At 39.2% G+C, this 24,886-nt stretch overlaps 1 protein-coding gene across 2 annotated transcripts in view; it reads right to left on the reverse strand.

Annotated features, from left to right (window-relative positions):
- Nucleotides 1–24,886, reverse strand: part of GSK3B (glycogen synthase kinase 3 beta) — a 153,587-nt gene that overhangs the window by 126,654 nt on the left and 2,047 nt on the right. The window lies entirely within an intron of this gene.

Here is a 24,886-nt window from a genome sequence, read left to right on the forward strand (position 1 = left end):
ATTCCACACTGGGCACAGCAATACAGGAGTACTATGACAAGACAACTCATCTCTCCACTATTAACGAAAAAATGTCCTGTGATTTAACACAAGACTGGGAGAGCAGACCAAAAACTGAGATAGACCTGGAGGCTGACCTGAAAGCCTCACACAGTGGGTAGGTCTTTCTGGCTGATAGTTTCTTTAGGAGGTAAAGTTCCATGATAGATTCATTAGGCAATGCTTGCAAGGCACTCAGTGTAATGACAGGGATTAAACTCTGACTTGCAAATTGATATGTTGGGTAAAAAATTAAACTTTTGCCTGAAGGGACAAATTATAAGCCAAGTTCATCTCGACTTCTCTCTAGTTTATATTCTACTCTGTTTCCTCTGTAAATTCAGTATCTTGGTTACCACTGCTTTTAAACTGGTTCCCTGAGCTAATTAAACTTATGTGGTCACTACACTGCCCATCTGTTTTTCCTCCCCACCACAAGAAGACCTGGACCATTATCAGCCTAGTCTGAAAGGGCAGAAATCTCAGGGACATTCTGGATCCTCCCATCAAACCACCAAATCAGGAATACTGCCCTTACTCTTTTACACCGGTTGGCAGCAGGAAGCCAACTGATCAGCACACACATACCAGGCAAAAACATGCTCTGCTCCAGACAAGTCAAGATCCATGCCTTCTCTAACTGTGAGAGGATGAAACCAAGGTCACCAAGTCACAGCATATAAATAAATAAAAGTGGGCAAATCACTAGTGACAACGCTGTGGTGAGTTGGCTCCAGCTGCATGCCACGTGCCCACTAAAGCTCCCACAGAGCTCCTGCCACCATTGCTGATGGGCTCCGCCTTGGACAGTGGCTGGTCCATCTTGGAGCTGGCTGTTATTGGCTCTATTGGACATGGGGGAAACCTCTGGCAGGCTCTCACAGAAGCCACTCCTGCGGCCCCCCAGCTAACAAAACCTTGCCACACAAACCCAACACCACTGCTGAGAAGTCTGTGCCACACAAACTTCTGAACCCTTCCTTTAAAGCATTCCAGGGCTCTGTTTCCACCTACATTTGACTTCATTTCTTTACCTACCTTGCCTTAAAATCAACCCTGCTTTTTTCTGTCTTACCCAACCTGCTTTAAAATCTTGACAACACACCCTTAAGAAACCTGCACTAGTGAGAGCCACATCTTTTGGAGTATGGCACTCTGTGTTTACACCTAGTTGTGTATAAAGTAGATATTCAGATTGCAAAGTGATTATAAGTACAACACAACGTGCTTTCGTTATACCAGTGCACAACTCTGCCATCAATTACTGCCTACATCTATGCATGACAGGCCATAATAAAAGCAGTGATAGATAAAAATATTACAGAAACAGCTGAGGCTGTAAATAAGGCCCAAAATGTAACTCTAACTTGAAAACTTATTTCCAAGGCGTAAACTCCATTGTGTTAAAGCAACCTTTGCTTTTTAAAATTTTATTTGCAAGAACACAGTAACAGCTTAAAGCAGGTGCATCTACATTATTGAGATACATGACCAATCTACCTCAATTCTACACCCTATGCAGAATTCCAAACTGCTAAGGACTGGCTACTTTAATTGTCTTAATGCTACTGCCATCTAACAGGCTGCAACAGCAAAGCCACTAACCCAGCAGTGCTCAAGCTTTTCTGGGAAAAGTACTTCAGAGACAGGCAGGGACCAACCTACACACAGCCTGGGAAATTAGCATTCACACATGATCTAGCTGAACATCACTAGGTGGGAAATAGCTCTAAATGAGACACAGGAATCTTTAGCAAAAAAATCTCAAAAAAAAAAAAAAGTCAATTTCTCTTAATCAAGAGGACAGCAAGCAGAACAAGTAATTTTCTAACCTTTACATTCAGAACAGACTGCCGCTTTAAGCACACAAAAGCTAAGCCAACACGTTTCAAAGTGTTCAAGATCTACAGAACTGACAATTTGCTTTTCTATTTCTGTCTGCTTACCCTGCTGCTCCTGCCTGTAAACATTTTGTAGGAGGATGTGAAATTCAACAGAGGGGACTGTGAACTATGAATGACTCCACAGTGGCACATTCTTAGAAGTGCGTGGTGGTGCCTATGAGCTCACTCACACATGCTAACGTCACCGGCTTTAGGGTCAATTCAAGGCAGCTACAGCTCTACTTGGTTACAGCTGAATGTCAGTTCATTGATGTCAAAGTGCCCCTTCCCCACCTCTAGTGGTAATTTGAGGACAGAAAGAAGAAAAAAGCAGGGAGGGAAACAAGGAAAAAATATGTCAATGTTTATGGGAAATTAGGTTAATAGGACACCTGGTAATAGCTTCAATTCTTCGTTGGTCTTCAACTTCCAGTAAAAACATGCACTGAACACCAACATCTTATCTCACAGGCCTTATAGTTTGATGTACCACACTCATTTTGTCCAACTTGATGACTTGAAGACCTCTGTGTGGGTTGCATAATTTACTCAGAATGCTTTTGCTCTGGATTCTTCAGCCTGTGAAGCACGTTGGCAGTACGACAGCCTGTCCCCTTGGCTCCCTGCTCTGCATGAACAACATAATCAGCCACCTCAACCAGTAAAACATAATACAAAAAACATCCTAAGGTCTTATCTACACAGAGCTGAGGAAAGAGTAAATTAGGTAAGATTAAAGTGAGACACATTACACACAGGTATTCTTACTTCAAATTCAGTATGCACAACTCACCTTTACCATACCTTGACCTGATCAACCAAGGTCAATGCAAATGCTTTATCTCCACAACGAGGAAAAGTCTGACTTTGTAATCACAGGTAAAAGACAGAACTTAGCAGTTGAGCACAACATTGTCCAAACATATCAGAACAACTACTCATTTCATAAACACATTGTTAAACAACTTCTCATTGCTTCTTCAAATCAAAGTCTTCGTTGATTCAGTCATCCACCTATATCATATCTGAGACTAACATCAGAAGAACCTGCTATACATGGCACACCATATCATTAAGTGTCTGAGAAAAAGGACAGATGTAGGTTTCTCCACCAACATGGATTTTCCATCAACTGAAGACAACGTACTGGGCTGCTCGCTGCAGAACACAAATTGTAATAACAAGGGACTTGGAAACTCAACATCCCAAAAGGTGGTAAAATTACATCTTGTTTTATAGACACACATGTGAACAGATGGAGGGGAAAAAATTACAAACCAAATGAGGGACCAACACCTGCTTTTAAATAAAGATGCTGTTTTACCCAACATGTTGCAGTTTTAAGTCAATTAAAGCAGTAAAAAAGAGAGCATCACCTAATTTAATGAAAGAGAATATCACCTTTTTAATTCTAAAAATTATCATTTTAACAACTTTAGTATAGCTTAGGGCTAGGATAAGGCACATCATATATCCCCCACGTATTTTTTATACCGCTTCTATAAAACCAGTACAAAAACGTACACCACATGGAACAAAAAGATAATGCAGCACAAAACACAGCCTCTTAGAAAATCTTTGTGTCTTTTGCTCATCGGAAATGCACACACTCAGGCAGGGAAGCAGAAAACTTCAACGATCCCCATCTATAACATGTCAAGCTAGAATATGTAAAAGCTGTCACGGCACCACAAGCTGATTCTACCACAAACTCAGGCAAAACAGGATAATGGTTCCCATCTTTACCACAAGGCAAAACATTTTTAACCATGCGGAGATTTACTGGAGCTGGAACCTCTCCAACATACAGCGCCCTGCTAACCACAGATCAATCCATCTAGTGACCCAAATTCAGGAACAACTAAGTTTAGACTAAACATCTCCAAGCCCAACCACTTTTCCCCACCTGTAGCAGGGCTTGACTGAAATGAAAGAACACTGTCACTGCTCAAGCAAAGCACATCTATATGAAAAAAAAATATAAATCAGGAGACGAGAGCCTCTTCAAATACTTTCCACTACTTATGAACAAGGTGTTTGGTGTCTACATAGCTTCCAACTTTACAAACTCATTCAGCTTCAAAATATGTACTACCACAGTGAAGTAACACTAACTTATGCCAAAAGAGAGCACATTCCCATCAGCTTCATGGCAGTGAGCAACACATTTGACTCAAGTGCCATCCAAAGGCTTTCAGCTACTGCACAGGAGCCTTGGATGAAAACCACATTTTGCTTTAAAGACTCATCATGCTATAGGACAACTCTTTGGAGGAAAATTATGCATTTTACCTTTTTTGGACTTCAGACTTCCACATACAGGGAACTAAATGACGGGACAGAGCCAACAAAGCAGGAACTTGAATGGAAGTCAAGATTTTATCAACCATTAGATTTGGTATGCAGGTTGTGATACAGAGGCTCAAAGAAAATTGTTTAATACTCTGACAACTCTAGGAGCAACATCTTAGAGCTATTACCATAACACAAGAAACAACTCTTAAAAAACAATAAACACATACTACGCAATTCTTTCCACAGAAGAAAACTCAGTGCACCATTATTTCAGTATTCCAACAGAAACTCACCATGTTTATTGCTGGAATAAAGCTTCCTAAGGACGAGCTAAATACAGGGAATACATTTTTAAAGTTTAGAGAAACAACATTTGTTATTGCACACATTTAAGTATATAGCCAATTTCTTACCATTTAAACAAGGAATCAGCCACTCTACTGTGTAAATAATATAGTGTTGCCTCAAAAAATTAGCAGTGGCTTTCCTAAGCAAACTGCCTTTTCTGAGAATTTGTAAGTGGATATACATCATAAATATGAAGGCAAGAGAATCCTTCAAGTTCACTCAAAAAGCCTAATATTCCCCATCAGCCAGAGACCTCAACTACTGTTTATAAATTTCAAATATGTTTGCATTCTTCACAAGTTACACTGGAAGACATGAAACCCTTCACACCCTCAGAGCAGTAATTATGGCCATCACTTCAGACATCAGCATTTCAAACAAAAATCTCTTTCTAGAGGATCCTATAGATAATTACTGATTTTCAGAATTACTGTTTTCCCCAGTAATAGTCTACCGCAAAGAAGAATGCTTCTGATAGCAATTCAACTGTACTTCCTTTGGGAAGAGAGGAAAATGGGAAATCTTGAAAGCGGGCATTTTAATTTAAGTACAGTTTTAGCCTCATATTCAGAACAATGGACTGGGGCCAGATTACATTTCAAGAAATTCTGAGTAGAAACATGTTAATTTTTGTTCTGCAAAACAATAAATTCTGAGCCCTGGATCACAGCCAAAACCAACAACTGTAACTTGGGTGTGTATTGGGGGAAGCATGGAGGGAAAACAAATGAGCTTGAACACACAGGGAAGCATGAAGACCAAAATTTGGAGGCAGAGGGACATACAGTCCATGCGTTCTGTACTATGCCCAACCGAGACAAAGCTTCATCTTGGATAATTACTGCAAATTATTCAAAAAATTAAATGTTTATTGAAATGTCGTATTTTCAAATATCAACCAATATATGAGTTTACACTTCTTTGGCTACAATTTTTTACAATAAAATCAGATTGAGACCCCTGTTTGTCAGCAACTAAAGGGCAAAGAATACTTACAAAATTAGGCCAAAATAAATAGTTACAGTCCTAGCATGTAGATGCATGTAGAAAAGACACAGGTAAAATTATCTTAATTCCTCTTTCTGGACCCACTATCAGGAAATGTGTTAACAGTTAAAGGAAACCAAGAAGAGCCACACTTGGCCACACACAGTTCAAATGCAACATTTCACATCTTCACTGTAACTGTGGTTATTTTATGGCCACCCTACAAGGCAGAACATCACCCTCAGACATATGCAGCAGCTTACATGTCTCAGCACCTCACATTACACCTGCAGGTTTGGTGAACTATACCAGATGGTTCTACATCAAAAAGGCTAAGTATTTTGGTTTTCACACACACACAAAAAAATAAAAACCCACAACAAACAAGAAGCCTTTAAGCCAGAGTTTGTAAGTTCAAGCCTGTTTACATCCAGTTATAAACTGTATGTGACAGCACTGGAAGAGGCTGACACCTCATAACCAAAAGACGTGACCTGCCAGGCTTTACAGCAGTTGTTGCAAGGTTGTGCCAAGAGTTGAGCAAAGTTCTTCTAAACCCTGCAGTGATCAAGCTACTCCAAATGACCAAGTGATTACTTTGCAAATAGTTAATTTCACCTCCTGCTGTGTTACAGCTTCATAATGACCAAGAGAGCAGAAACGCCCTCAAAGAGCACCTTAAACTGCTGCTTCATTTTTATGTATGATAATTTCCTTTTATCTGCCACAAACAAAGTGCACCCTCACTCTGGCCTACTAGATAGGAACAAAAAAGCATGTTATTTTCATGGAACAGACACATTTACAGCAAGAGCTCAGTGTACTCATGGGAGGTCTTCCCAGTACTACATATCTGGTAGCACCCTGTAGGATCAGAGGCGCTTCTCTGTTCCAGCAACAAGCAACACTGTCACCAGATTGGTTAAGGCACCAAGCTCAACTGCCCAAGGACAACACACTCCATGTTACCTAAGGGAAGATAACAGCAGTGAAAAGAAAATTCACTTTAAGGTTTCCTTTCAAGCTGTGCTTATCCATCAATGTCACCAACAACCAAAATGTTCAATGCAGAAGAATCATAACAGGGAAGTCAACAGGAAGGAGAAAAAATACTCCAAAAACCCCAAATTGGCACATCTTAACAATACATTAAAAAATAAACAGAACATAAGCTGACACTTGCATGCACTTTCACTGAAATTCAACAGAATTTGAAATAAAGAAAAGTTTAGAGTCATGATCCAAATGAAAGATACCTATGCTTGGAAACAGCACAAACTGTACCGATGTTTTAGATTAGAGATAACTCCCTGCCAAAATGAATTTTTGTTGCTCTTGTCTGGGCATATATGATGCTGAACCTCCTCACTTGCAGAAGCATTAGAAAACAAATTTTCACAATCAAACCACACTCGACACTAACAATCTAAACTTGTCCAAGATTTTTGCATGATATCTTGAAATAAAAACCTCTCTAGAAAAGGTTTTGCTGTTAGTAGGTCAGAGACTTGAGAACAGTACGTGGAAACAGGTGAGGCATTCTGAGCAAAACCGGTTTTGTTTTCAATTTTTTTTTCCCTTCATAAAATCCTTTGAGAAGATCAGAGAAATTCTACCCACATCTGGAATATATTGTTTCACTAAAAGCAAAAAGAGGGACTTAAAAATTTATTATTAACAAAAAAAACCCAAAACCAACAACAACAAAAAAACCACCACACACAAAAAAAAACAAAACAAAACAAAAACGTACCCAAAGAAAAAAACCAGATGGAGAAGTAAAATAGTAAAATTGCATTTGAAATAGAATTTGAGTAAGTATATCTAGCTGCCTTCATTTATATGGCTTACAATTGTGTTATAGATCTTCTGCACAAAACATGGCAAGTACTTTCTCCTTCTTCAAAAAAAAAAAACCCAAAACAAACCTTAATTATGATTTAAGTAAATATTCTCCCACATTTTTCTCCAATACACTGAATTTATAGATAAATAATCTAAACACTGAATTTAGAAATCCAAGCTGTCACACTAACGGCCTACAGAAGACTGTTTCAACAGTATAACCCCCTTCACCTCAGTAATTCCACAGAAATTTAACAGTACCTTAAGGCATGTCTACAGTATTTTCAAATCAACCTGGTTTCCACTACACCCTAACATGCAGTACTAGACACTACATTCTCTCATGTCAGATACTGTATCCAACTCCCCTCTAAATGTCAAATAATCCAAGTTTACACCAGGCTGCACAAATGGTCACAGCTAAAAGCAGTTTAAACTTCAAGTGAGACATGTTCCTTGCATAATACTCATTCAGTCCCTGAACTCTGATTACAACCAAAACATTGGTAATTATGGACTTTAAAATGAGAAGGGGATTCCCCCAAATAATCTGTGAGCATTCCTAATATGCTAGAGGCAATGACAAAAGACACTAACGCCTCTTAAAGAATGGCAGAAAACCTGAATACTCAATATAGGGTAGAGTTTAGTTTACTAATTTTCTCCTGATGGAAAACATTCAGGACAAACACTTGTGCTATTATACAGGAAAACGCATTTTTGTACAGCTCTCAAATCTTAAACAGGACAGAGAAATTAGAAAACAAGTCTGCTGGTAAAGAAAATTCCTAAACCGAATGCAAGTCAAGACAATTCAACATCCGATAAAGCCACATGGCTGTTCTAGTTACTAATGGCCACAAAGAAACATTTCATACACATTCACGAACAACTAAATTAGAATGTTTCTATTTATTCACTTTAGCTTTATTCCAGCCTCTTTAGTGGTCTGGATGAAGGCACACAATTGTTCTTTAACAAGAGCAACCAAGGCTGTTTCTTCAAGCCACAACAAAGGATGTCTCCATGTATGCCAGAACATACCCCTCAGCATGGCTGAAGTTGGTTTTCTGAGGTTATGTTGTTAGTGTTATCAAGTCATGAAAGCTGATCAGCTTTAACTTCTCATATATATCTTACAATACGCAGAAATGTGAAAAATATCTTTTAGGTTCCCAGAGGAGTCCAGTTTCTTCCTATTAAGGAAGCTATAGCCCTGAGAGTGTACTCAATCAAGGCAAGTCTTTAAGATGCATAGTTTTTCTTCAGGAAAAACATTCTAAAAAATCTTTTTCATTGGGTAGGGAGAAAGGAAATAGAGACATTTAAGCAGAAATACATCCTTTTATAAATTCAGTGCCCTTGTTTTAACACAAACAGTGTACTTAGGGAAGTAAATGCAGTAAAAACTAATGTTTCCTCACTCTGCCCTCAAAGTATTTATGGAGAAAAATATTAAATCTACATCTTCTCTGAGTATTTCACTAAAATTAGGAGAATTATCATCAGTTTCACTTCCTGGTTTGCCTTTCCCCTGATATCCTAGCTTGTACTGAATTCCCCTCTTGTGAAGCCCAAGTAATCGAGTGGGTGCTTAGTACTCCTCATGTGGCCTCAGCAGCAGCCTTTTCCCTATCTCCACTGGAGAACACCAACCAAACCACTGACCACATTTACAACTCTGTTGTTCAGATGCTCCAGTCACAGCAGTGTCCCTGTGCAGAGCCTTGTCCATGCACATTTCCAAATGACAGGCTTTCAACATTGGAGCTCTCCACATTACAGCATCCTATTTCTAAGGCACCTGTATTCATGGCCACTGCAGCGTTCCTGCTCACATGAACAAAATTAATCTGTCCCATATTAAAGAGTGTCTAAAAATAGAAAAAGGCAAGATGTAGTGAAATAAAAAGAGTATAAATTTTACTGCTGTTAGTCAGATTTTCTTGAATTACTTGAGACCTCATATTTTCTTCCCACTGGCATGAGTTTGAAGAGTGGCACAATTAAGTATTTCTCCTTCATTCACTGCCAAGATGACTGTTCTCCTCCCCTGTAACAAAAGCAGTGCTTTTGGGTACACGGCATGACTTAATTAGCATGCTTAGTTAAAAACTTCCCAGCTGGATCTGCTGATCTGCATATCAATTTTAGTCCAAATCTAGAAACTTAGCCTACTTGCACATGTTTCTACTACCACCTCCGAAAAGGTACAAAAGTCAGTATCCAAACAGTTTTGAAATATTTCAAAAACATAGCTAAGACATTGTAGGACATAAAACTTCAAATTAACAGAGATTTCTTTTTTTAAACCCAAAGTGCATTTTTTAAACCAGACTCATTTTCAAGTTTGCCATTCTACTTGCTCTTTTCCCTGAAAAAAAAATTCTTATCTTTGTAAGACATATCTGCATAAAAATGAGACTTACAAAATAAACCCTACCTGTGAGTGTAACATCAGCTAGCATGACAAACAATAAACTCAACATTTTACAGATAACTCCATTCAAGAGCTGTGATTCCTTGTGGTTTCAAGCACAAATACTGACTACAGCAAACGTAAAAGGACCAAGAAATTAAGTTGTGAGAATTTCAACCAAAAGAGTCTTTGAACATGAAGACAAGTTACTAGTATCTTACCAATAAAGAAGCCAAGCAATGAGTACTTTCCCCCATTTTTTTCTTCATGAGAAAGTTACTCCAATGATTAACTTAAAATTTCAGTTCACTTACCAACTGCCTCATACTCATCTAACACATCCTGAACTCAAAGGCGCGCTCGGGGAAGAGAGGGGATTTATTTATTTTAATTTTTGTTATTAATAACTTCAAAGCCTCATTTTCAGAGAACTCAATAATGTGAATGGTTCCAGTAACCCAAAAAGACCGCTTGGTTAGGCTCTACCTTAACTTCTTTCCCTGCTGCCTTTTCTGATGCCAGGTTATTTTGTTGACTTCTTGTCACTGTCACAGCACTGAAGCTGAAGCATGTCAACAGAGGCATCCCAGTCTCTCACAGCTATCAACAGGGAAGGGGAACAAGTTTTCCACGATACTCAAGTTGTAAACTGTTCCATCGTTCAGACAATGACAGCTGCAGACAAAAAAAGAACTGTACACCCCAACGGTCTAAGCCATCTAAAGAGATGGGACTATTTTGTGCATATCAAAGTCAGAGCAAACACTAAGCACAGCCTTAAGCAAAGCACTGCCTAGAGATGAAGTACGACAGTCTCCAGCAAGAGCCTCGCTTACAGTTAACCATCTAATACTTCCATCAGCCAAAGATTTAAACAGGAAAAAACAAAAGGCATTTTGGACTATTACTGTACCTTAGGAGGACTCTGGCATAAGGTTTCTGGGTTATCATTTCTTCTCTCTCATTTGAGCAGAACAAAAGGAAAAAAATTAATGACATCTATTTCTTAATATTCAAAACCCACACAGATTTTGGAAGCAAGGCACCGATAGAACTTTACAGTTCAGTTATATTTACAGCAGTGCAGGATTCAGACCTTCCACAGTAACTTCATGTGTGTATTAAATAAGACTGTAGCTCTGAGAGGCACAGAAAAAGCATTTGTTACGTTCCAGTCTAAGTCTCTGCATCAAAAGGGAAATCATGTACCAGTGCAGATGATCATTTTTGCTCCAAAGTATTTTTATAGTTTTTCATGTGAGAACTCTAGACTTAAGAGTTTCACATATTCATCTTATTTGTACGTCAAAAAACTAGGTATAAGTCAATTAAAATAAAAAAAAAATTTAGATTATAAAGTGACAAAAGGCAACTCTTTAAGATCCACATCAAATCCTTGAACCAGGGCACTAATAACACGAAAACAATATAGCTAGCTACATTCCACAAATGTACATGACCAAGAATTTATTTTCTTCCTTGGTTCGTACTCTGTGGAACTGGTTTCTACACGCCATCTTCAGACACTCACCCTTTTATTACATTAAAACTAAAGCTGTGAATGCACAGTTATATATTAAGGGATGAATACTGCTCTGGCAGTATACACCCAAATAATAGACTCAAAATTCTTTTGGGAAGATAGATACTCCTAACAGAAGCTCGGTACTTACACAGCTACTGCAGTAGGGTCCTTGTCAATGCTTGAAGCTCTGAGCAGTTCCTCACTTGTGCTAAATTCTTTTGTGTTGAAATAAGAACCATAGGACCAAAAACGGAAGGAAAGCGTTGTTTTTTTCAGGACCCACACAAAGCAAGCTCTAGAAATCCCCCACAGAAGGTCTGTGGTTCCCAACTGCAGCACAGGACTACCAAACTAGAGCAAGTTTTCATTTGAAAAGCACTTATATCAAAAAAAAAAAAATTCAGAGCAGTTATAAACCTCGAACTAAAAAAACTCCCCAACTGCTTTTCCAAACACAGTACATTTACTTGAACTCCAACACTAAGGAAGCTCTTTGAGACTAGCTATAAGGAAGAATTTTTTTTTTACAAGGGCAGTGAAACACAGGAAGAGGTTGCCCAGAGAGGTAGTGAATACCCCATCCCTAGAAACATTCAAGGTCAGACTGGACAGGACTCTGAGCAAACTGATCCACGTGAAGATGCCCACACTCATGTCAGGGGGTTGGACTAGATGACCTCTCTAGGATGATCTATCTGGCTTTGAAGTGTTAAAGCTGTGACCAGTTTCACAAATCCTAATCTTCACATCCAGTAACTGCCAGCAAGATGCCAGTAACAAAGGCTCCTTCGTCCCAGGGAGAAGGAAGAGGATCAGTGCGCTATAACTGAAATTCATCCTAAGACCATGCAGAAATAACTGGAATGACATAAAATAATTCCATAGGGGACTACAGGTTGTCTTAATTAAAACCTCTCCAAACTTCTATATATAAACTACCTGGCAAACATCTTCATTTTTCAAACTGGCACTACTGGGAATCTGACAGTTTTCCTAATCTATTCCAGCTCCTGTTCTTAAAAGTTGACTCAACTAACTTAATGAATGTTTGTTGCAGTTTAAGCCCACAGACTGTTTCATCTCCAGCAGATGAGACAACAGTTTAGTCTTTTCTCTCCAGCTATCTTCTGTGTATTGAGAAAACATTATCAAAAGAAATCTCCCTTCAGTCTCCTCTAAAAAAGGAAGAAAAAAAGAAAAAAGATTATCCAAAGTGATTCCAGTGTTCCCTTAAAGCACATTTTCTAGACCTCTGACCGTTCTTTGCTACAACTGTTCCTCTCCCAGTGCAACACCAAAACTAGGTGCTGTACTTTAGCTCATTAGCATGCCAAGAAGTGAGAAGGCTAACTTCACGTATTTTACATGACACTGCTGTAAATACATCCAGTAAAAGGTTTGCTACTTCCCCAACATCAGTTGACTTGTGGCCATCATGCAAACATCTAACTCCAGATTCTTCTCTGCAGATCTACCTTTCCAGTTACCCCCCATCCTGTTATTTGCACAGCCAAATCTTACTGAAGACTGAGACAACATCTGCCCCTCCTATATTTCATCCTACTTAGGTACCACTGCTTTCTCAAGATCATTTTGAAACACATGCTCTTTAGTCATGGGAGCACCTCTGACGAAATGCAATCTGCAAGTCTAGAAATTTTATTCAGATCAGCTGCAAAAAAAAAATTATTTCTACACTAAAGAAAACTCTGCAGAACCCCCTCAACTCACCCTTCTAGTCTGAGCACGAGTCTGGAGTCTACTTCAAAGGAATATATATTTTATAATGGCTACAGATCCTTCTTAGACAGACAAAAGTCCGATTTTCTGTCAGAATACATAAAATCACTAATGCTGTGAAAGTGAGCACTGACAATATAAAGATATTTCATTTGTAAGATCAGATATACTGGGACAGATCAAGGCATTTCCCTGTCTTCGAGAGCAGCCATAAGCAAACACCCAAAAGAATAACATCCAAGCAGCTAACAGGAGGCACACATACAGATACACACCTTAAATTATATAGACACATATGGCCTCCATTTTAAGCACATTTGGTCACTTTACCTAACAATAAATTACATCGTTCTCCAGCCTGGCATCTTGTTGCCCACATCCAACATCAGTTTAAGGGAACAAAGAGCTCTCAGCTGCATAAAGCCAAAAAAATGAAAATGATGCAGTGACAGAATTCCTGGAGGGAAAAAAAAAAAAAAAAAAATCAACGCTATTCCATAAAAGTAGACATTTGAAGTTTTAAGTGGATGATGCATTTTTAAACAAGCACTTTCATGCCACATCGTTGACTCCATTTACCAGCACGTTCCATGGCTGATCTCCTTTTAGGAGGCTTCATTTATGTGGTTTACATATCCTTTTCTTCAAAGAACATCATTGGGATGGGTCACTGTGTAAGAATCTGAAGAGCACAATATTTTTTAAAAGGGCAGTTTTGAACAACTTCTGGAGGTTTACAGCTATTTATCCTAGTAGCATAGAGGAATATTTTTTTCTTAATCCTATGCCAAGTTGAAGCAAAAGTGATTCATAACTGCCTACTTTCCTGCATTTTAAAGAAGAAAAAACACTCTTGAACTTATAGTAGCAGCATCAACTCTCAAGTCAGACTTCCCAGCTTCCATTATGTCACTATTGTTCCACTCCATTTTCTACAACATTTGAAGAGTGACACACTATATGGTCTACCTCAGTGTACCTCCAAAGAGGCACATTTTTACAAAGGAGAACATTTCATATATAATTTACAAATCTGGAAAAACACCAGAATTATTGCATTAGCTCTTTGTATTTTCATTTAAAAATGGGGGAAAGGTAATTTGAGATAGTTGTATATTTAATGTTTAATTACTTACTTTCTACCTAAGCACAAAAACAAGTAATAATACATCTGCCGGGGCCATTTCCACACACAGAATAATTCCATATATTAGGGTTGAAGAAGTAAGAAATAACAGTGGTCAAACAATGACTACCTAACTTGCTGTGTGTTTCCTAAGTATGAGTACATTTCATTTTAATACAGACAGAATGAGAAATCAAAGCTAAACAGCACAAGAGACGTCCAGAGAAATTCAAGCGATTTCAACAAACATCTCTTCAGGAGTTCAGGAACATCTACTCTCTTTAGTGTCAGATGAAAGCTAATTATTCCTCTTCATATGCCAACAAATTCCCTATACCTTTATTAACTAGTTTTCCTGACAAAATCCTGGACATTAAGTGATTTTTTTTAAATACTTGCCTTTATTCTCTACTATACTTAGAAATATCAGGTCTTTAAAATACATTACAGTCATTAAAAAATTGCATCTACAGTCTCAAAGCAAAACTGTAATACCCAACAGTCCTCAGCATCAACACTTTGTTCTGTTTTCTTCATAAATGCCTGACATCAGTTCCACAATTTAATAGACTACTGATATATTTTTCATAGTCTTCTTCCTCATATTTCCTATGAAAATATTTAGCACAGGAGCACACCTGACAGAGATACCACCCCTAGCAGCCTTGGGGTTTTTTTCCCCTGTAAGAACTACTAACTCCCTTCACACAGACTTAAGGTAGCCCTGCAAAGACTAGGTGAGGCTGGATCGCCTCTGCAGGTGAACCCACACACCAGCAAATCCCAGTGCACCGTGACTTTCAGACTTTACTGGAAGCACAGCAGCACACAGGAATGCTGGGAGAGGTGACAGCACCACGGTATAGAAGACACTGGATTACACAGCACGTGTGAATAGCCACAACAAGCAAGTTAAAACCTACATCTCTCCAGTCTTCCCAGATTCTCAAACAAGAATACCATGAGCAGCTTTGCATGTAAAGATAAACCTTTGTGCTCATACATTTAGAGCAGTCTGTAAAGCTTTAAGGCAGATGCTTTAAGGCAAAGCCTTCACACATGGTGTAGGTTTAAATTCCAGATCTCAGAAACCTAGATCATCTCCTCCCCCTCCATTTTTCTGACAATGCCTATGGGTGTGCCTTGCTACGCTCAAATACATGTAAGGAGTAACAGAGTAAAAGGAGTTGCTAGAGGACAATTTATCATGACTTCTGCTCAGCTGGAGCCTACTGATTTTTAACTGGTCTGCCAGGAACTCCTTTCCAATTTCAGTTGCTCTTTATTTAAAAGAAAATAAGGACAAAATTAACAAAAAAAAGCCCACCTCCAGAGTGTTCAAATAAACTAAAAAAACCTAAGAGGCATATGTAGATACCACATGTTCTAAACTAACTTTAGAAGAAACTTACGTTTTATAATTATGCCACCAAGTAAGAATAAAATCAGGCTTTCAGCAGATATTTTGAAATGCAGTCAGTGTCACTGGGAGCATTTCTGAAGCATCATAATTATTAAAAGTCATGGACACAGCATAAACATTTCTGCACTACTCCCTTGTAGAGTCGGCCCACTATAATAAAAATTTACAGTCAATCATGAACTGCTCAAATATTACCACTGAAAAAATAATCCAATCTATTATTAAAAAAAAAAAAAATCCACAGACTATTGCATAAATCCAAGACATTGACACCAAACAGAAAATGTTGCTTGTTGCCTCATGAATATCTGTACCTGTCTTCAAAATCCCACAGGCATTTCAAATGTGCCACCTGGGAAAACAGCTACCATTCCTTTGCCGTCACAGACCCCAGCAATGCCCTTGTCAGCTTCCATGGACACTGAAACTCAGTAACTCTAGTTGAAGAAGAGAAGCTTCTATTCACTGAAGCTGAGTCTATCATGAAACAGAAGGGACTTGGAGATTTGGCAGCATTCAGTATCCTAACAAGACCTTCCATTTAGCCAACTATGTTTCTAAAAGACACTCCAATTGAGAGACATTCAGAGAATTTGTGGGTGAACATTATTACTCAGACATGTCAAGAGTCCAAACATACCAACTGCCATCCCCATGTCACCTGCATAGTAAGAACCCATACACAATCCCAAACCAACTCATGCCTGTTGCACTCATCAAGGAAGAGGCCAGCTCAAGCTGGGCTCTGTCTAAAAACACCAGTACCCTCCCTCCCTTTTGGGAGCTGCAATTAAAGCTCTACCTGCCCTCTCATTGACCAGCCCTGATGTTTGGGTCCACAATTTCTGGGATAGCAAAGTTCACCCACTTGGCACAAACCTCGTGCTTTTGTCCTCAGTACATTCAGTAGCTGATCCATCAGAAAACAAACCCAGACAACAGAAAAATCACCCAGCTTTCCACGGGCCTTTAAAGCATTTCCCCAAGACTCAAATCAACTCTGCGATCCGCTGTGGCTACTAAAATGTGTAATACAGAATTAACAATTTTGGTTAACCTATTCCCAAGTCTCGAAAACTGAAATCTGATTAGTAAGGTTTCTCTGTTCTCTGAGGAACACAGAAAAAAAAGTCAACTTTGCTGCACGACACTATACATACCCATGGTTCCCAAGGCAGTACATACAATCATGAGTAAGACTGAAAGATTAGAAGTGAAATGGTCAACAGATATGATCTTCTCAAGGACAACACTATTTTCCGCTTCTTTAGGTTTCAATGGAGCAATTGTATATATAAAGAAAAAACATTCCAGCAGCCTTACATCTACTCACCTGCAAAGAGGATGCCTTGCCAGAAAGCCTTTATTCTCTAAGCAAGGCACAAAACATTCTTTCTGATTCTGATACTGAATCCCACATATGTGGGGAAATTCATTTATGGTTATGGGCTTCATTCATGGGGATAAATATCTGCACCAAATGATTCTTATTTACGTGGCCAACAACTAAATATTCTGTTTATTTAGGTTGATGCATTTGTGTCCCCTTCCTCTCTCCAGGAAACTCACTCATACAGGTCAATTCGTTTTATTACTTTTTTTAAATAGATACTTAAACTAAGCAGATGAGATGGGGTACAAATGGCATTATATGTTCTACGTAACTGTTTACAGCAGGGCGTGAATCAAGAAAACAGATTGGCACTATCAACTGTGACTAAATAGTTTTCCTCTTTCTACACTGCAAGAAAAATCAAATTCTTCCTTGCAGCAACAGTCACAGTTTATCTTTCTGCAAAACATATTCTTGGCCTGTCTGAAAACTAAACAATTGCCTGCATTCCTGGCAAAAGATTATTACTTTGAACTACAGGGCTTGTAGCCGACAAGAATTATATTCCTCCTAAAAAAGTCAAGAGAGATGATGTGGCTGTAAGACGTCTGCCTCGGTTGGAAAAATTCAGCTGCTACTTCCCCTCTGGTTACAACTTCAGAGCCAACACCCAACTTTTCTCCTTCTAAGTGCTCTGACCCAAAAGACTGCCAATTTTTGCCGCTACACTCAAACACTTATCCTCATGCGGACACATCATCACAGTGCAGGGACAATATTTTTAAGCCCCATACACCCTCCACAGCATTTCTTGCACAGTGGTAGCAATTAGAAACATCTTCCCTTTTCACTTGGATCATAACAAGAGATGTACTGACCATCTACTGTCAGGCCCTTGGACTACTAACATGTTTCTTCAAATCTGTCCAACTGCCTGAAGAGAAACATCGAGCAATGTAACTATAACCGCTACACATTCCTGTGATATGTCATCTTTAAGAGACACTTTTCAGACACAAGGATACTTTCAATATGGCTACATTGGTCATTATACCCTACAAAGCAAGAGACACTCAGCCCTATTCAGACCTATTACAAAGCTATAAAGCTGTATTTTTCTCAGCTCTAAGTTTTTACATGCAAGCTGACGTGAATTTCCTGTGGCAGGCATCCAGGCCCACAGCAGCCCCCCAGCGTTATTCCTTCAAGTAAACTGACTCCATATTAACCACATAGAAACCTTGCAAATCACCAAGAAATTAATCCATAGGGAAGATACCTGGCTACCCACTTTCATCCAGTCAACTGACTAGTCAATTGCCTGTGCAGGAAGCACTGATGCCCCTTTTAAATGCCCCTTCCTCAGCTGATGAGGCTAAGCCAGAAAATGCAGGATCTGCCGCTATGGAGAAGCAGCAATGCTCCTGGCAAGGACTGGAGCCATCCCTTCAAAAGGAGCTGTTGCTGTATGGCTTTTGTTAAAAAAAAAATTAAAAAGCCCTCGGTGCTTGACATTGACAAGCTATCTTACCATTTTCCTTTCTTCCATTATAAGACAGACTAGGTGAGAACACAAACTGCCTTAAATGCTTAGATCTACTTCCCGTCTGCAAGAGATAAAAGTACAGAGTGAACTGCTTTGCTTTATTTCCTTTTCCGAACAACAGACAAGTCATCTGTGGCAAGAGCACCTAATGAAAAGATTCTTTTATAGCACTGATCATACAAGAAAAATCACTGTCCACTTCTTTTAGAGGCACAGCAGTATGACTTCTGGGCATCCATGCTTTTGACAATTCTCAGAGATATAGCAGTGCTTTCAGTACCGTCCCCAACATGTATTTCTCTTGAAATACCGTCATCTCACCTCTTCTACTGCCCTGACAAAACATCACACAGTACCAATGTTAGAAAACATAGGATTGAGTCAAACATGCACTTTTCTCATGGACTATGCCTAAATAACTGATCCTCTCTCCAATGGCATGGTAAGCCAGTACCTACAGAGGTAGGAGGGATTCTGAAGATTTGGTGAAAGTAAATAGTTGTTATCCAAATCCAGTTTGCAAAGTTTCAGGTAGAGATTAATTTTAGGCTTCTGTCTGATGAGATACAGCAGCACTGACCAGGAAACAGTTGCCTGAGCATGACTATGATGCTGAAGTCATTCCTCACAGACCTGTATCTTGTCACCTCATCTCACACCTTTCTCACCTCAAGACCAGACTGCTACAATGCACTCAAACAGTTACACTTAAAATCAATTCGAAAATATAAAGTGGCATTATGTCTCCAAACTTACACCTCCCCCAGTGGCAGTATACAGCACTTCAGCAACAATCCCCATCAGATGAGAAGTGACAAGGGGGTTCCTGGTTTTGCATCTGAAGAGAGGGGGTCTGACCTGTACAGTACTCTATGGGTTTGAACCTTTATGGCTGAGGGAGTATTTTCTCTTGTAAAAGCCGTAATTAGCATTTATTTTCAACATACATAAATAAAAGAGCACCTATTTGTGCAGCTTACTGAAAGAAGTTCTGAAAAGACAAATTTTGGATTTCACGTGGACTTAGGTCAAAGAAAAAAGTGGAGAGCTGTTCTGCGAGGCAGTCAGACTTTCAAGAATCTCCTTTCCCTAGTTGCTTGACTTCAAAAGTTTTGTTTGTCTTTCAAGGCTGCACCGGGCTGATGCTCATTAAATTCAGAAAGCAGCCAAGTAACTGCACCAGCCATATAGCTACTGTAGGAGACAGCCACTTTAACACTTCCCACACTAGTTATGGGTGACTAAAAGTCCTCAGAGTAAAGTTAAATTTTTTTAACAAAATCAAAAGGGAGAGAGAACTCCAGAAAAATGTTCAAGACTTGAGTCTTCTACAGAAATTTCTGGAAACTCAAAGGTAACAGACTTTTCAGTTTAAAATGGGACTCAAAGTCATTTAAATAAAAATATTACAACAGCTTGAACCAAAAGGTTCCAAGTGTTCTCCAACCACCTTGCACATTATTAGCTCAAGTATTCAAATAACTAAGGGGTTTAGCATTAATTCATTTCAGAAAATACTGAAATGAGCTGGTCACAGCACAAAGCTTTAACTGCAGGCTTTTTGAGACACAGATACTCTGTAGGCTTTCAGGATCTTCCTCACATCACCCATCCATCCACTTTAAGGGAGAGCATGGGGTGAGGGAACATCAACAGCCTGTATTCCAGAGATTTGTATCATTATGAAGACCCGCAATGAGTAAACATGACACAAATATTGGAAAAATTCTTTATGTTCTATCTAAAATACCTCTTAAAGATAGAATACACAAAAATTAAAGAACTCTTTTGGGGCAGTAGATGGAAACCCTTCAGAGTGTGGGGTGGTCTTCAGCAATATATGTCAAAGAACTGCTACTTTCTTTATGTCCCTGACTACTTTGTGGTAAGTAGTTGATAGGGCCTGTTGATAAGGCCCTATCAAGTTAACAGTCGAAGTGATACAACTTCCAGAGCAAGGACACATACAGGCAAGGAACATACTCCATAAGCCATATGGGTTTCCACAGCTGTACTAACAGGTGAACAAGATGGTTACAATATTGCTAAGAGATACAAAAGGTGAATCAAGTGCTAACACAACAGGGGATCACCACCAAGAAGCAGTGTAAAGAAGAGGAAATGCGCAGAACAGAGATGGAATGAAAAGAAAAAAGTTTGGGATAAACCCCAGTCTGTCTTAAAAAAAAAAAAAAAAAAAAGGAAAAAACCCCAAAACAAAACAAAATCAACACACAAAAATGAGGCATGGAGGACATTGCAGAATAATTAGTCAAACTATCATTTGACAGGTTCCATTGGCAGGCCTCGCTTTTTTAATTAGTTATTTTTCTGCTTAACTACCTAATGGCATGAATAAAGAGCAAACAGTTTGGCAGTTGTTCTGTGCTTTTTCAGACTGCAAGGCACGACTTTGGGACACTATAGCACGAAACACTCTCCACTCCCACACACGTGTTCATTAGCTGACCCCATTGGTGCAATTTTTTCCAGTCTAGGCATGAGGAAAGCTGTTCACCCAGCAGCAGTCAGAAAGCTGGACAGGGCTAGGATCAGCAACGGCCAGACACATACTGCTCAGCAGGCTTCTGGAAGGGAGGGATCTTCCTCTCTCCAGCAAGGAAAGCAGGATGGGCGGCTTTCAGTTTCAGAAACCAATTAGGCAGAAACTGCTATCAAAGCAATAGAGAGGGCCCTACCCTAACTGGGTTGAGAAACACCAGGTGGTATTATCTCGATCATTTCGCCACTTTCAACAACCCCACTCATTCCTTCTCCCCGAAGGGGCCCAGGGTGCTCTTTTCCAAGGCTCTTCCCACAAACCTACCTGGACACCACACAGTATTAAACTCAACTGTCACCCAGACACCACAGGCTACCTAAAAAGCAGTAACTTTTATGTACTGGCTTGGGGAATAGCAACTAAGAGAGCAACAAACTCACCGACTTTATTCCTTCACGAACCACTTTTAAGCAGCCATCCTGCTCAAATGCCAGCAGCGGTACCAGGAGTGAACAGTACACAGCAATAAAGGTTTACCAAGCTATTGTGCTTTCAGGGGATTTTACATTACGAAAAAAAGCCAATGAATCTAAGAAGAAAAGCAAAACAACAAAGCCCAAATTTGGCACCACAGTAACATTCTTCCAGAGTCCAAAATGAATTATTACAAGATTGTCCTTTAGATTTTGCAACAAAGAGTATGTGTTCAACCTCAGAATTAGCTAAAGCAAATAAAATTGCCTCCCTCACCCTCCAACTTGACAAATTCTGCATAACCAATTACAGAGCCACGACAGTCACACATGGAGCAAAAAACTCTCATGGCAGGTGTTAGCCAAGACATTATTTACTGCAGACCATCGAGATAATTTGGCTACAGTTATGGTAAGTACACAAGGACTTGGTGTTACTTGAAACACTTACTTTCCAGAAGCTCAGGGAAGGTAAAAAAAAAGAAATAAATTCCACAGTCATTAGATGAAAATTCTAAAGCTGCAAACTTTGAGACTTCTATTTTTATACAGATATTTTTGGTTATGTGTTGCATGACTACTCCTTATATTTCAGTATTATTTTGTCCCATTTGAGAAACAAGGTACATCTGGAAGTAATTTAAGAGCAACTAGGTGAAGAACAAAAGCAAGCTTCCAGCTCATATCTCTTCTCACACTACATCGAGCAGGTTGATAGTATCAGCAAGTGGAAAACTGCAAGTTCAGCTCCCTCCTTTTGAGGGACACGCTCAACACAAGGAGCACGCACACTTTTTTTTTTTGTTCCTGTAAAGCCTACAAACCCAGCAACACAGACCTGCACAAAGAATACCCTATTTGAGAATGACTTCAATGTAAAAATCCATATGGTGGATTCTCTACAAATAGAGAAATAAAAATAGTCAGATTTCAGAAGGTGCATGTACGGCTTGAAAGAGAGACACGGAGGCCGCAGGGTTCCTACAGTTGTGGAGATCTCAAAACCTTTGTTAACATCCCTTACAGAGCAATGAGAGCAGGACACATGAGAAGTCATCTTTCCCAATAGTCAAAGGACAAGCAGCTGTTGATAATCTCCCATCCTTCCCTTTAAGGTTTATGCTTTCTTACCAACTTCTAAAAATGAAGTCTCATAAATCTAATAAATTACACAGCAAAGAGACAAAAAATCCTTGCTCACCCTTTCTCCTCCATATATCTTGGGGAGAAGGGCAATCACAGAACGGTTCTAGTACTGCTCCTCCCAGGTAACACAAAGAACAGTGAACCCTCTTCCAGTATTATCCTTTCCTCAGCCCTTGGATCCATCCTGCCTAGGTAACTGTTGCAGCACTCAGCCAGGACAAGCAATAGCTGCAGAGACACCAGAGCAAGAGTGACCTCATCATTTGATTTCACTGCTCCTCTAGACTTACAAATAAAAGCAAGAAGGCTGACATAAATAAGTCAGGTTCTGATCCCTGGAAAAGACCCACACCAAGACAGAGGTTCTAAAGATGTCCAAGAGACTCAGAAAATACCAATCCATCAATTTTTACCTATTTCACGAGGACTCTTTTGACCCAGCTTTAACTCAAAGGGCCTCAGAACACAACTAAGTATCAGTGTGTGTGTGTATATATATATATATCTATATATACACACACACAAAAAAAAAAAAAAAAAAAAAAAAAAAAAAAAAAAAAAAAAAAAAAAAAAAAAAAAAAAAAAAAAAAAAAAAAAAAAAAAAAAAAAAAAAAAAAAAAAAAAAAAAAAAAAAAAAAAAAAAAAAAAAAAAAAAAAAAACAAACAACCAAAAAAACCCCAAAAGATTGGACCAAACTCTCTGTTCACCACACAAACACTCAATATCTGTCAACAGACAATTTGCTACATCATGTTACCAAGATGTTACCAAGACTCCTGCTAACCAGCAAAAGACCACCTTTTTTGACACCTTGGAATTTTTCTCACTTAAAAAATAAAGAAAAAAAAAAAAGATAAAAGTTAACTTCTCAGACTGTCTTATATGGATGGATTAACTGAAAATAGAAACTGCATTTCCCACAGAGTCCTTAAGTGTGGTTCTGTTGCTTTGTTCTGACATTTTTTTCCAGACAGCAGAAGGACCAGGAGCACATGACTAGAGCGACTGGGGGGGTTTATCACAAGTGCATGCGCTTTATGCTACGGCCTTTGTTTCTCCCTCCGTGTGATACACTTGGGATTGAATCGTATTTGCAAACTTGTAAGTCTGCATCAGTTAGCACCCTCTTCACAGGCAAGCATCTGTCTAGTCTTTGACCTCAAATAAACGGGAAAGGAGCATCAATGACCTTTCAAGAATCAAACTGTAGCGTCTGAATAAGACAAATTTAGTTGCTGAGCATGACAGGTTGAGGTCTCGCTTGCCACCTGCAGAAATACTGATCAACAAGACCTGCTTTCCATTCCACGAGCATATAAAGTATACCAATAAATTAAAATGGAGTCACCGATGTTTTTTCCCGGTACAAATCAATAATCCTTAATAAATGCTAACGATGGACCGGATCAAACATATGCTCTCATGCTGCTAATATGGGTTAACTGCAGCCATGGTTTTTGAAGTGCTGCTGGCACATTGATCATGCAGATACGAGGTGGACTACAGGCCCCTGAGCCAAATGCTCTCTTCAAAGCTCCAACCGCAGTGGAAGACATTTCAGTGCAGAAAACCATCAAGATTTCTGATCTGTCAAAAAGCTCACAGTCTCCCAGCCCTTTGGCATGTAATGCATAAACTGATGTGATAGATGCAGGCATGCTCCCACAGAGCCATGTCAGGTGTGGCTGTACGCGAGTATCAAATAGATCAATCGAATGGCAATGCATATCGAGCATTCCCGGTCCCATAAAGCTGTCACCCTGCATTTCCGCAAGAAAAAGGAAAGTATCTCTGAAAACTACACTGTTAATACGAATCTGGAAGAACAATTCCGTTGTTATGATGTGAACATATTCAAATTCGAAGTTAAGAAATTCCCTATGATAAGCACCATAGCCGATGGTTAGCGGCTCAGAACAGGGCCTTTTTTTATTCACAATGTACATTTGTTCGGATTTAATACATATTTTCGATTCACATACACCAGCTAACCCCACCAGCAAAAATATGAAGGATAGGCACACATTAAGCACAAAAATGCAGAATAAAGCACAGGCCTCATTATTAAAAATATTTCTCTGATCAGAAAATTGGAAAAGGAACACCGAGCGTGACATGTGAGCCAAAGAAGCAGTTATTGCAAAATAACCATTTTCTCATCCCTTCTATTGAGCATTTTACCAGAGCCTGGAGGATATTAGAGACACCTTTTGTAAGATCCCCTCCCCCTCCCTCCTTTTTCCTTTTTTTTTTT

Source organism: Empidonax traillii, unplaced genomic scaffold (assembly GCF_003031625.1).
Source record: "Empidonax traillii isolate 1590-97213 ecotype Southwest subspecies unplaced genomic scaffold, ASM303162v1 scaffold46:size3806547, whole genome shotgun sequence".
Taxonomy (NCBI): Eukaryota; Metazoa; Chordata; class Aves; order Passeriformes; family Tyrannidae; genus Empidonax; species Empidonax traillii.